At 39.5% G+C, this 19,214-nt stretch overlaps 1 protein-coding gene across 1 annotated transcript in view; it reads left to right on the top strand.

Moving 5' to 3' along the window:
- The first annotated feature begins 1,094 nt into the window (after window positions 1-1,094).
- The window catches only part of LPAR1 (lysophosphatidic acid receptor 1), a 172,397-nt gene continuing 154,277 nt past the window's right edge, over window positions 1,095-19,214 (top strand). The window contains exon 1 of the mRNA XM_011954611.1: window positions 1,095-1,590. The gene's annotated coding sequence lies outside the window, so the exon portion shown is untranslated. The remainder of the gene's footprint in view (window positions 1,591-19,214) is intronic.

The raw sequence follows: 19,214 nt of genomic DNA, 5'->3' as shown, positions 1-19,214 counted from the left end.
TTCTCCCAAAACCTCGTCCCGCTGGACGTGCGCCTCCGAGGGTTCCCTGCGCCACTGGGGCTCCCACACCTCTTGTTTCCCACTGACGACTCGGTTGCCCCCTCACACCGGGCTGAGGACTTTTAACTAAGTTTCTGTCCAGCCGCCTAACAAACGTGCTTAGCAAGTAACTGGAGGTTGTAAGGCGAGGGAGGGACCTGGCTTTGAGTTGATGGTTTTGAAATCGACGGCTCCTTTGGCTTGCGTGGGACTGCTTTGTGGTGAATGGATTTAAAGTTTATTCTTGTTTTTGTTTGCTGCCATTTGGCCTTTGAAATGTTACGAGTGAAGGCATTCAGGACTTGCTGCTGCCTGCTGTCTGGGGCCTGAGGTTGTGGCTCTCCGCTTCTGCTCCCCTCTCTTCATTTTTGTTGAAATCCGTGGACTTTTTCATAAATGTGGGTGCTGACTTGTTTCACTATGGACGCGTCGTTTCCTATGGGGTTAGATAGATATTGGTAAACATAAATATTGAAAACGTAAATAATGATCACAGCGAAATCCTCTATTCCTTCAGGCTCTAACAGTTTGTTTTTCACGTATTTGCATAAGTGTGTTTGCTCAGCGAAGCGTAACTGGTAAGCCAGAGGTCTGTGATTCAGAGTCTGCAGTTCTGGTTAAGGGGAGACTGTGCACTTGGAAAATGCGAAGTTTTTAAAGAAGTTATTCTCTTGCCAGATAGAAGAGTGAGTCCAAGGAAAAAGGGTGAATGTTAAAGGTATGGTTATTGAACCAAACTAAATAGGATTAAAATACACAGGGAGGTAGAATGTCACCTAGTTGTTTCTGCCCTTGATTTCCATATCCCAGTAGGAGCGAGTATAATTGCTCCAATGCAAAATTATGAATAATAATCAGCATTTTAAGTATATTAAGGTTGCATTTTTTTCTTGATACTTGTCTAATTTGAGGATAAAAACACCAAGTGGCAAGAGAAGGAGGTAGCTTGATGCAGGAAGGCACGGGCGAGGAGCGAGGAGGGAAGGCTGGGTTGTCATCATCCGAGCCCGCAAGGCACACCACGTCCCCTAGCGGCGCGACCTCAGCCGGTCGGGTCAGCTCCTGGTCTCCGTCTCCCCATCCGGAAAATGGAAGGGGTTGGTGATCCTTGCTGTTCCTTCCAGCTTCCCAAATAGCTAGAAACCGGTGGGAGGTTATTTTATGTTAGAGCAGTAGGAAAAGGTAGAGGGGGAAGTGAGAGGTCTAGAGAGCCAGGAAGATGGAAGAAAACCAGCAACAGAGGATGCCTGGAGGAGAAAAATCCTTAAGCTGGGAGCTCATTTCCTCTGTTTTTTTTTTTTTTTTTCTTTTCCTCAAGGGAATCAATAATACTTCCCCCCTCAGATCAGTCTCTTGTTACCTTTATTATTTAAAGCTTGTGAGTTTGCTTAGCTAATGCACTAAGGTGAGGTCAAGGTGATTCTTGCAGTCTGACTTCTACTAGGCATCACTTGACCCATTTGCATCATTGTCTCTCAGGGGAACAGCTCCTGCTCAGGTCTGTGGGCACACAGCACTCTCCCTGTGAGTGATGGGAAAGAAATAACAGAGGTAAGAATGTAAGTGGCAGCCCTTTCGAAACTTCTATTTTTGTTTAAAGCTAATACTTTCCAGAAAGTAATTTGATTTTTTTGTTGTTGTTGTTTCAAATTATACCACAGACTCTGCAAGGTTTTACTGAATCTATTCCATTAGTGACCTACTGGAACATTCAAAGAATAAAATTTTCACTTGCTCAGTGTTTTTGATACACAGTGACATTCAGTCTGAAGTAAGTGATATTTAGGGCCAAGAATAATTTCAAATGCTTAGTATGGAAAGTTGCAATCTGGGCAGAATACACTGTATCATTTTCACTGGGAAGCTCCAAGTATTCAGCAGATAACAGACCTTTTAGAATTTAGTTTGAGGTCAAGATTTTAATGTCTGTGCTTGATGTGTGGCCTATCTTCCTTTTCTTTTATGTTTTGGTATCAATATGCCTACACCCTTGAGGAACGTTATTTATTTTAAAAGCCGAACTGTGATGTAATAAAAACTTAAACATAAGCTCTTGGTTTAAAGTCCAATAGTCTTCTCTGGCCTTAAGTCAGCATTGTACTACTGTTTGGTTTCTTATTTTTACATGTCATGTTACCCTCTTATTTAAATATCCTTGGCCAGGTGTGGTGGCTCATGCCTGTAATCCCAACACTTTGGGAGGCTGAGGCAGGAGGATCACTTGAAGCCAGGAGTTTGAGACCAGCCTGGGCAACATAGTGAGACTCTGTCTCTACAAAAAAATAAATACATTAGCTGGGTATTGTGGCATGTGTGTGTAGTCTCAGCTACTTGGGAGGCGGAAGAGGGAGGATGGATTCAGCCCAGGATTCAAGGCTGCAGTGAGCTGTGATTGTGCCATTGCACTACAGCCTGGGTGACAGAGAGAGACTGTCTCTTAAAAAAAAAACCTTAGGGAAAACTATTATAGATGTCTTAGAAAGTTGAGAGAAAAGGAGGCGATTTTATTTCAGCAAACAGTTACTAAATTCCTTCCATGTGGTAGATGCAAGGCTGGTGAAAAGGAAGCTCCAGAAAGAACTGCAATGCAGGGGGGAAAGATGCAGCGAGCCTCACGGTTTATATTGAATATGTATGTGCAGTGTTGTGTAACTGGGTGGTAGCTGTAGGGTCCAAGAACTTTGGCATGCCAGGGAATGGAGAATTACGTTTTGATTCAGGGGACGACTTTATAAATGTGGCTTGAAGAATAGCATATCTTTTAAAAGACGAATGGTGGGGTAATGAAGACAAAGTGACAGTGTGGGGTGATGAAGGCTGGAAAGTTACAAAGGGACAAATTGTGGGGGAGTTGTGCTACATGGGGATAGGGAGGTGAGGAGGAAGTATTACATAACCTCAAGATGCAGAAAGACACTGAATAACACATATTGGGGCAGAGTGAGGGGCAGAGATGATGGATGGAGGAATGGGCTTTTATTCCACTACAATCCGTGTAACTTATGGCTGCTAGGTTTTAAGACACTATTGCCAGTTTACTCAAATTATATAAAGGTTGTAGAATAAACTAATAAGTGGTTTCTTCCTCCCCACTCCCCGCAAATTGATAGTGCTTTGTACTTTTGAGAAATTTAATTTAGTAAAAATTAATGATGCTATTGTGTTACAGCTGGACCTTGTGGAGCCTTTTGAACATGTGGGATTGAAGTCATTCTGCAAGCACAGAGCTGTCCAAGAAAACATTTTTTTTCCCCCTCTCTCTTTTTTGTTTAGGGAAGGGCTTGCTGGTTAATGCTAATTTAAACATGACTCTTCTGGCAACTGGCATTCTTGACCCTGTTTATGTTATACATGGTATTTAACCACAGTAGTTGGGTATTTGTAGCACAGAAGAAAAAGAATTATTATTAGTTTGAAACTGGCATTAATGCCTTTGTAAATGGTAGGGCAAGGCAGTAGAGGGAAGGGGAGAGAGGGGGAAACCAAGTAGCACCGTGGGTACTGCAGTGAGAGATGACATAATGATGAGAATTCTTTAGGTTTAACTTCCAGTAGAAGTAACTTGCTTTCTATATATTTTAAATCCCTAGAGCTAAAGCATTTAACTCATTATCTTCACTCTGTGGGATCCATTTGGGAGAAGTATTCAGGAGCTCTGTAGGTTCACATGTGCTCCCCAGTACCTCTGTGTCACAGGAGGATATACGTCGGTTTTCAGTTGCATGTCAGAGGTGGAACTGACTTGGATGTCTCTGAATTGCTCTTGAATCTGGAGATGCTAGGGTACCCAGGAGACAGACAGGAAAGAGAAGAGGCTGAGCACAGTGACTAACGCCTATAATCCCAGCACTTTGGGAGACTGAGGCGGGTGGATCACCTGAGGTCAAGAGTTTGAGACCAGCCTGGCCAACATGGTGAAACCCTGTGTCTACTAAAAATACAAAAAATTAGCCAGGTGTGGTGCCGGGCATCTGTAATCCCAGCTACTCGGGAGGCTGAGGCAGGAGAATTGCTTGAACCCAGGAGGTGGAGGTTGCAGTGAGCCAAGATTGTGCCATTGCACTCCAGCCTGGGCAGACAGAGTGAGACTCCATCTCAAAAAGCTAAAAAAAAAAAAAAAGAAAGAAAAAAAAGAAAAAGAAAAAGAAAAAGAAGCTGGCCGAATTTCTTTCAATTACCTTGTGAATTCAATTTGAATGAATGATCTTCCCAGAAGTTTGTTTTATCTTCTGCAAGGGAACTTGAGTTTGGCATGTTTAATAAATTAAGTTAATTAAGTTGGAGAAGCCCAAGGTTAGTACACTTCATTTTAGGACACACTTTTGGTGGGAGAAGTGGAGGGGTGGTGTGGCGGTGGTGATGATTTTATTTAAACTCCTTGGCATTTTTTAGCAGGTTAGTATGATTTCAAAGCAGTGTTGTTGTTGTATTATTAACTTGTGGGGCTGGGCCAAAGAAAATTGTCTTAATACTTGCATGTCCCTGTCATCTAATCAGTGCTATAGAAACTTTAACCCTGAAGTCCATGTAAAATTCTAGTTATTTTTTTTCCAGAAATGAAAGAGAACTATTTTACCACATTCATGGATTTAGGTTATAATTTATTTTATTTTTGTGTTACTGTTTAAAAAAAGTGATATAATGACAGGGCAGACCCTTAACTTTAGTCCAGTGCTAAAACAAACATGCAATAAGCTTGCATGAGGCAGGGCAAGCTGCGTTTGTTGTATTATGAAAATAAAGGAAAATGTTTTCAAAACCATCCTTTTTCTCTAAAAGCAAAAGACTTTGACTAATACCCAGCCATGGGTGGGATTTCCAACTGTTAGTTGAGGGAAATTTTGTTCATTATGGCCATTATGTGTGCTATGTTTTTCAGAGTTTAGGATTTGCTATGCTGAGATTGCTACTGTGAACCATTCCTTTATAGCCAGTTTCCCTGTGTTCATTACCTTGTGTGTCTAAACAATGCTCTAGATTAGACTTTATGTCAATCTGCTATACTAAATTTTCTTCACCTATGTCTAGGTGTTCTCTTTGACCAACCTTTAACTGCCCTGGTCCTGAAATTCTGCCCTAATTGAAGGATATTCCTGGGTCTTTGGAGGGACAAATGGTTCAGGGGCAGAGGCAGAGGAAACATGTTTTTATTATTATTTATTATTATTATTTTTTTAAGCCCCCATCTCAGGAGCACTTAACTGACTGCCTACTATATACCAGACTTTGTGCTAGTTACTAGGGGTGAGTATGAATAAGGCAGGAATCCCACCCTCCAGGAGGAGCTTACACACGATTAACAGATAATTACAATTCAGTGTAACAAGTTTTATGAGAGAGATAACTTTGCGGGAGCACTAAGCGAAGCACTTGACCCTTAGCAGTGAGGTGGTGGAGGTCAGGGAATGCTCCTGGAAAGTTAGGATCTGGAAGGACCCTGGAAGATAAACCAAGCCTAGAAGAGGTGAAAAAGGGATCAAAAGGCTTTCTGTCTCCAGTTTTGCTACTCCTGGGTAGGTCAAAGTGCCTGTCTTTTTACATCCGGAAAATAAGAATAAGAACTGATATCTGGTTGGTAATTCTAGTTTTCATTTACTATGTGTTCCTTAATCCTTTATATTACTCTTCCATATTCAGTAGACATTTGTACCCACCCTATGCTGGGAAGATAGCACTGCAGGAAACAAGATGTGGATGGACCCCTTCTGTCATGGAACTTACCTTCTATCATATGACATTAGTAAGAGAAGTTCTTTTAAAATGCCTTCAAACTCATGCATATGTATCTTGTTACTCTTCCATTTTAAGTACATTTTCTGCAAGATAATCTCAATACTTTGAGGTGAGTTGGCCTTTCCCTCTTAGGGAAGGAGACCACAGAGCCTGGTAATCTCATTTTCATTTTATATGCTTGAAATATTTTGCTAGGATTTATCTGTTTTAAAGTCTAGAGATAGACATAGCTGTGTTTTATCTATAGCCCTGCCTTGCTTCCATCTCATTTTCTCTATTCTTACTTTTAACCCAACTTGTGTTTGAGATTCTTTGCTCAGTGTATAGTTTGCTTTCTAGAATAATTCAAATCTAGTGCCTGTGGAAAGTCAGACTTATTTTTTATTTATTTGAGATAGGGTCTTGGAGTGCAATGGCATAATCCTGGCTCACTGCAGCCTTGACCTCCTGGGCTCAAACTATTCTCCCACTACAGCCTTCCAAGTGGCTGGGACTGCAGGTGTGTGCCACTATGCCTGGTATTTTTTTCTTTTTCTTTTTCTTTTTCTTTTTTAAGAAATGGTCTCTCACTACATTACCCAGGCTAGTCTCAAACTCCTGGGCTCAAGGGATCCTCTCACCTTGGCCTCCCAAAGTGTTGGGATGACAGGTGTGAGCCACCGCATCTGGCTAATACTTATTTTGAAGTCACCTTATCATGGTGCTTTGCTTCACTAATGCATTTCACTTATGATTTTCAAGTCACTCAGGGATGTAAACACAATAGAAAGCATCCCAACCAAATCACTTTTTTTGCAGTGATTCAAACACTACAGATGTGTCTAAAGTAAACATAAAAATCTTTCTCTGCCACTTTAACCTTACACATCTGATATCAGTTTGTTCCATAGACTTCCATAGTTGTCCTTTTGCTTATACAAACCTACAAAAATTAATACTTATGTATATTTATGTGTGTGTGGGATGAGTGTGGGTATGTTTATACATACTCATATGTATGTTTGTGGGTGTATCTGTCTGTGCCTGCCTCCATTTTCTTTTGCTTTAGAGTGGCTATGCTTGAGGCTGCCATGAAGAGTGAGAAGTCTGAAGCTGGAAGAGCCTGCATGGGCCCTTCTTGAACTTGTGCAGCATGACATCACTCAAGAGTTCTTGTCAGAGTGATGATGAATGTCTGGCTATTGTAAATGGGAACAAGAAAACTATTTCCAGCTGTGCAACAACCAAGATGACAAAAAGCATTGCAGAGAATATTATTGCCGCAAGGACCCTGCTTCATCTGGGTCTCAGACCACAGGAGGAAGGGCATTTTGGAGCACACATTTGGCATCTGTGAAACTTTTGTTAGGTAGAAAACAAGTCCTGGATGAAAGGCCTATCAGCCACTTCTGGAGCAGAGAAGATAGGTAGAGTTATTCATTATAGGCAGGTTTCATTGCGGGAGTATTCAATGAGAACCCCCGCCTTGGAAGTCTGTAATCAGCAGATGATAAGGATGGTGTGTTCTTACTAAGAGAATAACACAAATGAAACATAGTTGCCTTTTGTTAAGGGGATGCTTTGCCTTCTTGGACTGCGATTGTGGGGAGAAGGATTATTGTCAAGTAAATGAGACATTCATTCTGTGCCCACTATTTATTGTAGTTCCACAGAGAGCTGCTTGCTTTACTTTCTGACTAGGCACAGAGAAGTAAAGGTTCAAAGGCTAGGGCAAGATGACTGACTTTTCCAGATTCAGCACAATCTGTTCTCTGGTCACTTTGAGACGCTGTCAGTTTAGTTTTGTGCAGCTGAGATCTTGGAGAACTTCTGTGTCCTCTATGTTCGGCTGAGGACACTAATTTTTTTTTTTTTTTGAAGCAGAGTCTCACTTTATTGCCCAGGCTGGGGTGCAATGGCGTAATCTTCGCTCACTGCCTCCTGGGTTCAAGCAATTCTCTTGCCTCAGCCTTCCAAGTAGCTGGGACCACAGATGTGCGCCACCATGCCTGGCTAATTTTTTTTGTATTTTTTGGTAGAGATGGGGTTTCACCGTGTTGGCCAGGCTGGTCTTGGACTCCTGGCCTCAAGTGAACCACCTGCCTCGGCCTCTCAAAGTGCTGAGTTTATAGGCGCAAGCCATCGTGCTTGGCCTGAGGACACTAAAGTCAAAAAAATTTAAGAAAGTATGGTCCTCATTCTTGAGCAGGTCATGAACCTGGAGTGACATGGACTCATCATTAAGATCAGGTAGGTGGTGATGAATGTGGTAAACCAAGATTCAAACAAAGAGCTGTCTGCGTATCTGAGGATGGAGAGGGTAAGTCAGCCTTAGAGGGGAGAAATGACTTGCAGCAGAATGCCAGCCTCGATGGTCTGTGGAGCTCATTCCATGAAGAAGAGTAATGAGGAAGACCCATTGAGTGACAGGCTTGGGGAGGAGTGCCTGGAATTGACGGTTTATGGCAGGAAGTGGTGGGACCAGGCTCAAAGGCTATGGAGGTAGAAGGGTACTGGAGACTACCGAGAACAAAAAAGGGCATGTTGATGCCATTACCAGACAGGACATGAGAGTATGCTAATTGTTGCAGTGAGGCTTGTTAGTTGTAGACATGTCTAAAACCACGCAGGCAGAGATTTTCAGCTGATAGCTGGCAATTTGAGTTTGAAGTTTAGCTGAGGAGTCAGTTGGCAGTATTCAGGAATAATGGCTAAATGTAGAAGTAAATGCCAGTGAAATGTGTGTGATAAGATGGAGAGCACTTTTAGAGTGAAAAGAGTGATATATTTTCACAAGGACAAGACTTATTTCAATTCTTTAGTTTATTTTTCTTTAGCAGGTTAAAGTAGTTTTATGGGTTATCAAGCATTTGTTGAGTATTTACTATGGCTTCTCTTGATAGGTGGTCCTGGGAATATAGGAAGGAAATGGTGCAAATTTCAACAATATCCCATTGGGGTGAACAAAAAATCCCTGAAACAGCCCATTCCAGCTATTGTTATCTGGAAAAAACTTCTTACCATAATTAGGTAGTGATTTGAGGTCTGGGGGAAATTGCAGATATAGTTTTAATTTACTGTAGGACTAGTGGCAGTGAGTGTCATATTGCTGTCATATAAAAGATAAACCTTCCGGAAGAACTTTGGAAATTTCAGTAGCCTAAAGACCACGCTTTGAGAAACTCATAAAGGTTTGTCATAGAGGTTTTAAAAGCTGATCAAATAATTTTAAGCTTTAGTTGCCTACTAAAAAGTAGGATGCAGTACAAGTTTGTCCTTTACTTGGTTAAAAAAAGTCTTTTTCTAATTAAGAATTTATTTTCACTTTAGATAATTTTATTGGCATGCCTTCTTGCATGCAAGATAGAAAAAAGATAAGTTTATTCTTAGTTTTCCTTTTTCTAAGCCATTATGATTCTTTTAAATTATACTCATTTCAATTTGATAGGGAAAAACAGTACATGCTAATTTTAAAACATTTGGAATGTACAGGGGATTCATGTGTAATTCCACCACTTAAGATTGACTTTCTTGCTAGGCATGGTGGCTCACGCTAGTAATCCCAGCACTTTGGGGAGGCGAAGGTGGGCAGATCACTTGAGGTCAGGAGTTGAAGACCAGCCTGGCCAACATGATAAAACCCTGTCTCTACTAAAAATACAAAAATTAGCTGGATGTGCTCTCTTGAACCCAGGAGGCGAAGGTTGCAGTGAGCTGAGTTTGTGCCACTGCACTCCAGCCTGGGTGACAGAGTGAGACTCTGCCTAAAAAAAAAAAAAAAAAAAAAAAAAATTCTTATTCCATTTTGGGATGATTTCTTGTAGTTTTAAAAATATTTACTTTTACAGAATATTTAACAGCATTCTCCTTTGTATCATAAGTATATACACAGGCCATTAAAATCTTTCATTTTTAACTTCTAATGGCTACATATTAGTCACACTATTTAATGTGTGTGGCTAATTAAATACACCTAATTATGTTTAGTCATTCCCTATCTCTGCTTGCTTCTTTTTGTTTTGTTTTGTTTTGAGGACTTGTGCTTCTCTGCCCATATTTCAGTGTTGATGTACCCAGAGTTGTATCCTTACTCTAAATGATCTGTGTTTTTGAGCTTGTCCACACAGTGGACTGTGGTTTCCTGGTCTGTGTCCTTCTGCCTAGGATGTTCTTTCCTACGTGTCCACATGCCTGCTTTCATTATTTTCATGTCTTAACTCAAAGGTCAACTCCATACTGAGGCCTTCTATCACTACATTTAAAATTGTGTGACCTTTCCTGTCTACCCAGCTTGCCTGATATTTTCTTCTCCATTGCACTTTCCTTTTGACTTCTTAGATGAGGACAAGACTTAAAAAAAAATTCTGTTTTTATTTTCTGCTGTTTACCCAAAATATTTTTCTTGTTTTGTTTCTTAAAGACCATGTTTTGCTCTGTCACCCAGGCTGGAGTTCAGTTGCTCAATCATAGCTCACTGTGGCCTCAAACTTCTGGGCTCAAGCCATCCTCCTGCTTCAGCTTCCTGAGTAGCTGGGACTACAAGCACATGCTACCATGTTTGGTTATTTATTTATTTATTTTTTGGGTAGAGACAGGGTCTTACTTTATTACTCAGGTTAGTCCCTAACTCTCACCTTGACTTCTCAAACTGTTGGGATTGCAGGCATGAATGCCACACCTGGCCTGTTGATGTAGGGTGGAGAGTTCTGAAATTGAGGCAGTATTTAATAGCCTACCAACCACAAAAAAGCCCAGGACCAGATGGATTCACAACTGAATTCCACTAGAGATACAAAGAGGAGCTGAGACCATTCTTTCTGAAACTATTGCAAATGATAGAAAAAGAGGGACTCTTCCCTAGCTCGTTTTATGAGGCCAGCATCATCCTGATGCTAAAACCTGGCAGAGACACAACAAAAAAAGAAAATTTCAGGCCAATATCCGTGATGAACATTGATGTGAAAATCCTCAATAAAATACTGGCAAACTGAATCCAGCAGCATATTAAAAAGCTTATCCACCACAATCAAGTTGGCTTCATCCCTGGGATGCAACGCTGGTTCAACATATACAAATCAATAAATGTAATCCATTGCATAAACAGAACCAATGACAAAAACCACATGATTATCTCAATAGATGCAGAAAAGGCCTTCGATAAAATTCAACACCCCTTCATGCTAAAAACACTCAATAAACTAGGTATTGATGGAACATATCTCAAGGTAATAAGAGCTATTTATGACAAACCCACAGCCAATATCATACTGAATGGGCAAAAGGTGGAAGCATTCCCTTTGAAAACTGGCACAAGACAAGCATGCCCTCTTTCACCACTCCTATTCGACGTAAGTATTGGAAGTTCTGGCCAGGGCAATCAGGCAAGAGAAAAAAAGGGTATTCATACAGGAAGAGACGAAGTCAAATTGTGTTTGTTTGCAGATGACATGATTGTATATTTAGAAAACCCTGTAGTCTCAGCCCCAAATCTCCTTAAGCTGATAAGCAACTTCAGCAAAGCCTCAGAATACAAAATCAATGTGCAAAAATCACAAGCATTCCTATACACCAATATAGGTGAACAGAGAGCCGAATAATGAATGAACTCCCATTCACAATTGCTACAAGAGAATAAAATACTTAGGAATACAACTTACAAGGGATGTGAAGGACCTCTTCAAGGACAACTACAAGCCAGTGCTCAAGGAAACAAGAGAGGACACAGACAAATGGAAAAACATTCCATGCTCATGGATAGGAAGAATCAATATCATGAAAATGGCCATACTACCCAAAGTAATTTATAGATTCAGTGCTATTGCTATCAAGCCACCATTGACGTTCATCACAGAATTAGAAAAAACTACTTCAAATTTCATGTGGAGCTAAAAAAGGAGCCTGTGTAGCCAAGACAGTCCTAAGCAAAAAGAACAAAGCTGGAGGCATCATGCTACCTGACTTCAAACTATACTACAAGGCTATTACTGGTATGAAAACAGATATATAGACCTATGGAACAGAGCAGAGGCCTCAGAAATAACACGACACATCTACTACCATCTGATCTTTGACAAACCTGACAAAAACAAGCAATGGGGAAAGGATTTCCTGTTTAATAAATGGTGTTGGGAAACTGGCTAGCCATATGTAGAAAAGTGAAACTGGACCCCTTCCTTACACCTTATACAAAGATTAAGATAGATTAAAGATTTAAACGTAGAACTAAAACCATAAAAACCCTAAATGAAAACCCAGGCAATACCATTCAGGACACAGGCATGTGTGTGCCACCAAAAGCAATTGCAACCAAAGTCAAAATTGGCAAGTGGGATCTAATTAAGCTAAAGAGCTTCTGCACAGCAAAAGAAACTATCATCAGAGTGAACAGGCAACCTACAGAGTGGGGAAAAATTTTTGCAATCTATTCATCTGACAAAAGGCTAATATCCAGAATCTACAAGGAACTTAAACAAATTTACAAGAAAAAAAGAACTCCATCAAAACGTGGGTGAAGGTTATGAACAGACACTTTTCCAATAGAAGACATTTATGCAGCCAATAAACATATGAAAAAAAGCTCATCATCACTGGTCATTAGAGAAATACAAATCAAAACCACAATGAGATATCATCTCATACCAGTTAGAATGGCGATCATTAAAAAGTCAGGAATCAACAGATGCTGGAGAGGATGTGGAGAAATAGGAACACTTTTATACTGTTGGTGGGACTGTAAATTAGTTCAACCATTGTGGAAGACAATGTGGTGATTCCTCAAGGATTCAGAACCAGAAATACCATTTGACCCAGCAATCCCATTCCTGGGTATATACCCAAAGGATTATAAATAATTCTATTTATAAAGACACATGCACACGTATGTTTACTGCAGCACTATTTACAATAGCAAAGACTTGGAACCAACTCACATGTCCATCAATGATAGACTGGATAAAGAAAATGTGGCACATATACACCATGGAATACTATGCAGCCATAAAAAAGGATGAGTTCATGCCCTTTGTGGGGACATGGATGAAACTGGAAACGATCATTCTCAGCAAACTGACACAAGAACAGAAAACCTAACCCTGCATGTTCTCACTCATAAGTGGGAGTTGAACAATGAGAACATATGGGCACAGAGAGGGGAACATCACACACTGGGGCCTGTCGGGGTGGGGGACAAGGGGAGGGATAACATTAGGAGAAATACCTAATGTAGATGACGAGTTTATGGGTGCAGCAAACCACCATGGCACATTTATACCTGTGTAACCTGCACGTTCTGTACATGTATTCCAGAACTTAAAGTGTGTGTGTACACACACACGCACACACACATACACGCATATATAAAAGATGCCCAGCACACTGAATGTATTAGCTACCATTTTCATTATCTTCATAGGTAAGTTGAATCATATGAGATTGCTGGTATTTGCTCTTGACCTACATAATGGCAGTTTTCTGCAATTCAGTCTAATATTACTGGCTCTTCAGATTTATCTGGCCAGTTGCATCTTCCGCATTTCCTGAGTTCAACTCAGGATTTTTTTCTACATTTGTTAGAGAATCTATCTTGTTGAAGTTCAAAAGGTATGGTATACATTGTGCATATGGTCCAAGAACATGCTTCTTACCCGTTTTTTATACTATGTAGTTAGTGGAAATAATGCCTTGACTTTGGCTTCTTTTTCCTTGTATATTTTTAGTGCTATTGCTAATTTTTGTCTTTGTGTGCACCGTCTTGAGCATTTTAATGGGAAATTGGGATGAGTTTTATTGGGCCATTTAGTTCAGTGACTTTTGAACTTTTTAATCATGACCCATAGTTAGAAATGTTCATATATGTATATGAATGAGACATTAGTTGTATATAGTTTACTACACATAGTAAATGCTGATATTTTCTTTTCTATTTTTTCCTATGATAATTTGTTCATTTTCATTTTTAAAAGTACTGGTTACAACTCATACATTTTGAAAACACTGATCTGGTCATAAACTGCAGTTTGAAAGACACGATCTAGTATGTTGCTGTGCTGTCTAAAATCAAGTTCATTCATTTTTCAACATCCATTTGTTAGGTACATTAGCGGTTATCTTGGTAGTAGCTGGGAATAGAGTGATGAGTAAAGCAGTCGTTATCACTGGAGGCATGATGCATAGAGTCTAGTGGGATGGAGCACATGAACCAAATAAAATCATCCAGATGTATATATACTGTGCATGATCAATTCTGTGGGAGAAAAGAGCAAAAGCAATTAAGTGGGGGAACCTCATCTGACTTTGGGGGTGATGCAGGATTTCCCTGGGGAAGCGACATTTGGTTAGGTCTGCAGAATGAGAATGGGTTAACTCTGTGAAGGACTGAGCAGGGGTGTATGTGTGGGATTGTAGAGTCATGGAAGAAATAGTAACAGATGCAAAATAGAAAACTGGAAGGGAAAGGCAGGTGGAAGGCAATCTTCTTTGTTTGATGAGTTGGCATTTTTTGTGATACTTGGTGGGTCTTCCTGTTTGTTTGTTTGTTTTTTTTCTTACTTGACAAAAGTCAAATAGGAATGTCAAGGATTTTTTTGGGGAGATGGGTATTAGTGTTTGTTGAAGTAGTTTTGTATTAAAGCAATATCATATATTGGTAAATAGCAGGGTTTTTTGAAGGCTTGCTCTGTATGAGGAGCTGTACAAAGTTGTGTATGATCTGTAGGAGAAGTAGATTTGGTTGGATTAAAAAATACTTTTATATAGTATAATTACCAATTTTGTAACTATGCATAATTTGTAAGAAATTATAACACTGAAGTTAAGTTTTGGTAAGTGAAGATCGGATGGTTGGGTGAGTATTTCATTGCTTGTTGATTTTGAATATAATGATAGGAATTATTGTTGTGCTAGGATTTTTATTTTTTTAACTTGGTAGGATTTTAGTGTTCATTTCCCCCATCCTCTTTTAAAACTACATGAAGAGTTTAAAAGAAAGCTTTTAAATTAGAAATTCATAAAGTAAGTTGGAGACCACATGAGATGGGAGACCACGATTCAAGTGCCAGTTCTTCCACTGCTGCGCATGGTACCTTTGACCTTTGATACCCAACCTTTGAGGCCCTGGGGTCCTTGTCTTAAAATGGAGGACTTGAAATCAGTTTTCAAGAATCATTCTCCTAGTCCTATTATTAATATTAAGTGCCTTTATGCTTTCTCTTTTCAACTTTGCTGTGACTCTTTAAAGACTTGGCACCCCACCATTTAACTAACCTAGTCTGACAAGCTCAGGCCAAACTTGGGAGAACTCCAGGTAATTGCATTTTTCTGTGTCGTTGTGGAGTCAGGCTCAGGTGGCACTAATTCCTTCACATTGGGCAACACTGCTAATGCTTCTCATTAAAACATGGAAGAATGGGCAAAGAATAGAATTCTCTTGAGACTTTTTTATTTTTTTTTCTTTTGGTGATGGAGTCTCGCTCTGTCACCCAGGCTGGAGTGCAGTGGCGGGATCTCGGCTCACTGCAACCTCCACCTCCCGGGTGGTTCAAGAGATTCTCCTGCCTCAGTGTCTTGAGTAGCTGGGATTACACCACCACACTCAGCTAATTTTTGTATTTTTAGTAGAGATTTGTTTCACCATGTTGGCCAGGCTGGTCTTGAACTCCTGACCTCAGGCGATCCGCCCACCTGGGCCTCCCAAAGTGCTGGGATTACAGGCATGAGCCACCACAACTGACTTAAATCTTTAATACTTTCTATCATAATTTGTAGTTTGACCACACTTGAAATTTTTTTTTTAATCCTTTCAGATTCAGCAAACATGGAAAAATATGATTATCTTATGTTTATATGCTGGATGCTTGCTTTGGCAAAATATGCAGCATCTAAGTTATATATAATCCACATTTTATAAAAACCCATTGGATGAGGGTGATGTTATTTTAAAAAGATTTAAAGGGCTAAGGAAACATATGGAAGATGCATTCAGTTTTAATGACTATACGAAGTTTAAGGAATATTTTATAAGAAATGGGCTTATGTGGAAGAGAATGAAAGGTACTTGGCAATTCAGCTTATCTTTTCTTTTTCCTCCTAGCTTTATTGATGCATAATGACAAGCAAAACTGTATTTAAGGTCTACTTATGATGATGATATACATATATACTGTGAAATGAGTACTATTAACTATCATCACCATGCTGTGCGTTAGATCCCCAGAACTTACTCATAACTGGAAGTTTGTACCCTTTGACCAGCGTCTTCCATTTCCCCCACCAACTCAGCTTTTCTTACCAGTATATTAAATCAGTTGATTCAAATACATTTCAACATTATTTTTTGTAATTCAGTATATTCAGTCTTTCAAATTCATTTATTGTAATGTGAATATGTTATTACACTTGTTCTTATTTTTTGCTTAGAAATCAAGGGAAGACAGATGAGATGTATGCTTTTTCTGTTTGTCTGAACTCTACTGAATTCCTCATTCATAGTAAAATATTTACTCAGGAAGTCCAGGTAACTATGGAGATTTTACTTAGTGTGTTTTGGTGCCAATTCATCAGTTGATTTTATTTTTATTTGTTGTTGAATATCTTCTTAAGCTAATTATTATATGGAAACCATCCAGGCCTCCAGCCTCCTGATCTGAGACAAGGCAGGGGCAGGTCACACAGGCACAGGCAATGTTTGGCAATGTGTAGGTCCAAGCAGGTACTAGGCACAAGTGCTCAACGCTAGTACTAGAAACAGGTTAGGTCTGAAGGGGTTGGAGTCATGGGGTTAGGGTAGGTTCAAGGTAGACAAAGCCAGGAAGAGGCACAGAGCGTGTAGATGCCTGGCCTAGAATTCCACAAAAGGCATTCTGGATAGCCCTAAGAGAGAAGTGGTGTAGACAAGAGTCTAAAGCTCTCAGGAGAAATTTGTTTTCAGAGTTGGAAGCATCAGTTGAACTTCTCTGATTGTTCAAGAGCATTTCAACACTCAAGCAGGGGTTTAGTCACCATGACCTTGGGAAAAAGTCCCAGCTTCTCTTTAAGCATTTGGCCATCTTAATTTGTGATTTAATTTAGCTTCGAAATCACAAATTCTCATCTGATTCAGGGATTAGGAACCTTGTTGAATACTATTTCTCTAGAAGCAAGAATTAGCCGAGGTCTCATGACGAAATGTATTCTTTCTACAAGAGATTTATTATAAAACATATTTAACATTTGCTATGGACTGGATTTTCTCCCTAATATTCATGTTGGAGCCCTAACCCCCGTGTAGCTGTAGTTGGAGATAGGACTTTTATGAGATAATTAGGATTAAATTATAAGTGTGGGGTGCTAATCTGGTAAGATTGGTGGCCTTATGGGAAGAGGAAGAGAGAGATCTTTGTCTCTATGCACATTCACCAAGGAAAGGCTGTGTGAGCAAACAGTGAAAAGACAGCTGTCTGCAAGCCAAAAGGAGAACCCTCACCAGCAACCAACCATGCTGGCACCCTGTATTACATTTCTAGCCTCTAGAATTATGAGAAAATAAATTTTTGTTATTTAAGCCACCTAATCTATGGAACTTTTTTTTTTTCTTTTTTTTTGAGACGGACTCTGGCTCTGTCACCCAGGCTGGAGTGCTGTGGCGTGATCTCAGCTCACTGCAAGCTCCGCCTCCCAGGTTCACGCCATTCTCCTGCCTCAGCCTCCTGAGTAGCTGGGACTACAGGCGACCGCCACCTCGCCCAGCTAATATTTTGTATTTTATTTTTTCGTAGAGACGGGGTTTCACCGTGTTAGCCAGGATGGTCTTGATCTCCTGTCCTTGTGATCTGCCCGCCTCAGCCTCCCAAGGAACTTTTTAATGGCATTCTAAGCTAATATAATATTCCATTAATTTGGGTAGGGAATAAGAGTAGTAACTCTGTCCAGTAGCTGTTCAGCAGAAAATACACACTATCATTTACCTGCCTTTCCTTTTTCCTTCTTCATCCTGTTTTAATGGCAGAATAACTCAGTGAGTAAAAATGTTTTAGTGAACACATCTTAAAGTGTTTAAAACCGTTGAACTTATTTAAAACTAATTGTTTTTATATGAAATACTGTTTATTATCTTTTAAAATATATCTCTATTATTGTTATTTTTAATAGAGAATGGGTCTTGCTATGTTGCCCAGGCTGGTCTCGAACTGGTCTCAAGCAATCTTCCCAAAGTGTTGGGATTAGAGGTGTGAGCCACCATGCCTGGCCCTTGGTGTATTCTTATAAACGTTTAAAAAATTATTTTTGCAATCACATTATGGCAATATTTACATGAACAAACCCACTTGTATTTGCAGTTCCCTAATGAATATATTTGTAGTCATGTTAGTTTTATGGCCTATTTCTATTATGTTCTATTTTATGGTCTGCTTTTACCTAGAAGTAACAAATGTGTGTTCTTATTTCTACTGATCGTTTTTAACCCACTGTTATATAAGGCAATATAGTCTGAATCATATTTTTAATAGCCTGATAATAATCCATTAAGCTGTTAAACTGTTCATTAAACCATTGCCCTATTTTTACAGTTTTATTTCCTTTGTACTTACTGTTTTAAAAAGCATTGTACTCAACAACTTTTATGTAATTTCTGTAGACCGATTAAGAGTTAGATCACTGATTTGAAAGTAGTAGTATTTGGTTTCCAAGTCGATTTTAAAAGGTAGTTTAAAAACTTGACTTTCAAAAGTAACACCTGTTTGTGTTCATTTTTAGAAAACAAAGAAAAACATAAAGAAGAAGAAGGAAAAAGTACCCATACTCCCCACCTAGAGATAGCCATTGTCAAGTTTATGGGATATTCCCTTCTAATATTTTCTCTGTAAATTTTATCTAGTTGAAATCCTACTGGGCATAATCAGTACTTTGTCCTTTCTCTTAATAGTATGCAGTAAATAGAAGTGATGTTAATTCCATTCAGCTACTGCTATACTGAACTCACTTCAGTGAACATCTTTGCAAGCCTATTTTTGCATTTCAGGTAATTTCTTTAGAGTAGATTCCTAGTAATATAATGTGCTGCCTTAAAAGGCAAGGATGATTTTTATGACTAGAGATAGAAATGATTAAATTGATTTCCAAAACAATGATAATGCTTCATACTCCTACCAGCAGAGTTTGAGAAAAACTTAAAGATGGAAATTAGTATAAGTGAAATGTGGATTTGTAAAACTTGGAAAATGATTAGAGCAATGGGAAACTTTAATAATAATCTGTCGTGGATGACATTGACTAGACCTCATTGGCGGATGTTCTCTCCACTGTGGTGATATCCTTCACTCATCCACAGTTTTGTCTTCTAACAGAGAACATTATGTTTCAAGAAGCTTCCCTTAGTTTTTATGTCCTTTAATATGCTGTGAAAAGGTTTTTTTTTTTTTTTTTTTTTTTCAAACAGAGGCTTGCTCTGTCGCCGCCAGGCTGGAGTGCAGTGGTGTGATCTCCACTCA

Source organism: Colobus angolensis, unplaced genomic scaffold (genome assembly GCF_000951035.1).
Source record: "Colobus angolensis palliatus isolate OR3802 unplaced genomic scaffold, Cang.pa_1.0 Scaffold386, whole genome shotgun sequence".
NCBI lineage: Eukaryota > Metazoa > Chordata > Mammalia > Primates > Cercopithecidae > Colobus > Colobus angolensis.
This window is presented reverse-complemented; position numbering and strand designations above follow the sequence as displayed.